The sequence below is a fragment of the Octodon degus genome, unplaced genomic scaffold (assembly GCF_000260255.1).
Source record: "Octodon degus isolate 3935 unplaced genomic scaffold, OctDeg1.0 scaffold00469, whole genome shotgun sequence".
NCBI lineage: Eukaryota > Metazoa > Chordata > Mammalia > Rodentia > Octodontidae > Octodon > Octodon degus.
In genome coordinates this window covers 21,532-23,854 of record NW_004525045.1, presented here as the reverse complement: position 1 = coordinate 23,854, position 2,323 = coordinate 21,532, and the positions used below count along the sequence as shown (strand labels likewise).

At 36.0% G+C, this 2,323-nt stretch overlaps 1 pseudogene; it reads left to right on the top strand.

The window, feature by feature from the left end:
- The window catches only part of LOC111814744, a 3,768-nt pseudogene extending 1,445 nt beyond the window's left edge, over nucleotides 1–2,323 (top strand).

Here is a 2,323-nt window from a genome sequence, read left to right as displayed (position 1 = left end):
CTCTGTCAGCATGTCCAACAATTTGATTTTTTTTCATTAATTTGTATGCCAATTATATGTAACGCATTTTCCAAAATTTTAAAATAAAGATACTTTATATTTTAAAAAAAATAATATTAGTGGTAAATTTTAGATATTCATAATGACCACATTCATGACAGAGAAAAGAAACAGAAAAGTCTGGTAAGGAGGCTCGACCCCACGTTTGCTCTGTCAGGTTGGCAAACAATTTGATTTTTTTTCATTAATTTGTATGCCAATTATATGTAACGCATTTTCCAAAATTTTAAAATAAAGATACTTTATATTTAAAAAAATTAATATTAGTGGTAAATTTTAGATATTCATAATGACCACATTCATGACAGAGAATATGTACCTATACATAATAATGCATATTGATTTTGTTAATGTTCACTCTGGTGTCAGTTGGTTGTCTTTCTCCAAATAAAATTTGCTCATGTTTCTACATTTCATGACCTATGATTCTACGTCTCCCTTAAAGACCCTATTCACACAAAAGCTGGTCACACTTAAGTACTTCTTTAAAACACGATGCTCTCCTCAAAAATAATGAGGAAAAATAAAATTTTGGTCATATCAGTTTAACTGAGGGCCTAAAATCTTTAATTATGCTTTTGTTTCTGTTTTTGTTTTTATCTAAATGTTTCAGTATCATTATATTCCTCTTGCATATATCAATTCACTAAATAGCTAATAAGCATTCAGTGTGTTATGCATAGCATTAGACCTCTAGGAAAAAGATATCCTCTTGTATTTATTGGCTGATATACTGAGCCAAGTGTAGCCCACCAGGATGAGTCACCATCACAATAGCATTATCAAGAGGTTACATTTTCTTCAAGTCTCTAAAACACCTCCCTTATACAGAAATGATTCCAGTCATGAATATAGTCTGTTGAGTATCAGTCTTTTTGAAATGTGTCATCTGAGAAAAAACTTATGACCCAGAACAGGGTAATGACTAGGTCTCTTTGTTTTTCTGTTACATCCTATTCTTAAATATTCTCTCCCATTCTAGAGATATGATTGACTAGTGGCAGGAATTGGTTGGATTAGGGAACATGAATAGATTATAGCATATTAGCCCACCAGTGGAGGACAAATGTTATAGAAAAAGAGCCAAATATACTGGAGATGGAAAGAACTAGGTTTGAGACTACATTCCAGGATTCCAACCCACTAATTTCTTGGTCTCTGCAAGCTTTTCTTCTTTCCCCTATGACGCAAATATTAGTGGTAAATTTTAGATATTCATAATGACCACATTCATGATACAGAATATGTACCTATACATAATAATGCATATGGATTTTGTTAATGTTCACTCTGATGTCAGTTGGTCCTTTTTCTCCAAGCAAAATTTGCTTGTAAATCAGTAAATCACATCTGTGAGGGTAACTCTGGAAATAAGAGATCATATAGAAGATTTTCATCCATTGTCTGTGTTCCAGGAGCACCAATAGAGAGCCTCTGAATTTCTTCAGAACGGAATCATACCAACAAAGAAGAGTGTGCTGCATATATGTCCATCAATGTCATTGTCCTAACAATGATCTTAGAGGACCTCAATATCAGCTTATTTGGGCTGGTGGGAGCCATATAGTTGTACTTTGGCTCTGGGCTTCACATGTGCAGAATCGCATAACCAGTCTATGTTCTCAACCTAACTGCTACAGACTTCTTCCTCTGAGGACACTTTGTAGTTTCTGTGAACAACTTCCTCTACCTCTTCCACCTTACTTCAATCATCTTTCACCAGATCATATTCCCCATGATCATGTATTTCTACTTTACCGGTTTGAGCATCCTCAGTGCGATTGGTACTGAGCACTGTCTGCTTGTCCAGTGGCCCATTTGATATAGACACCACAGACCAAGATGCCTGTCAGCTGCTGTGTTTTCTCTGCTTTTGTCCTTATCCTTATTGCTGAGTATCCTGGTACTCATACATTGTAACTCAGAATTTAAGTTTTGCTATTATTCTTGATTGACAATGTCTTTCATGACCGCTGCATGACTGATCTTTCTGTTTGTGGTTTTCTGTGAGTCCAGCCTGGCCTTACTGCTCAGGATGCTCTGTGGCTCAAGAAGGTTGCCACTGACTAAGTTATATTTGATTATGGATCTCACAGTGCTGGTCTTCCTCCTCTGTGGCCTGCCTATAGGCATCATGGATTCTCTGTTGTTCTGGTTTACAGATACCAATGATTGGACTTACTATGATTTGATTGCTTTCTTCTTGTCTGGTATCAGTAGTAGCACCAACACACCTCATTTACTTCTTTGCTTCCCCCTTTAA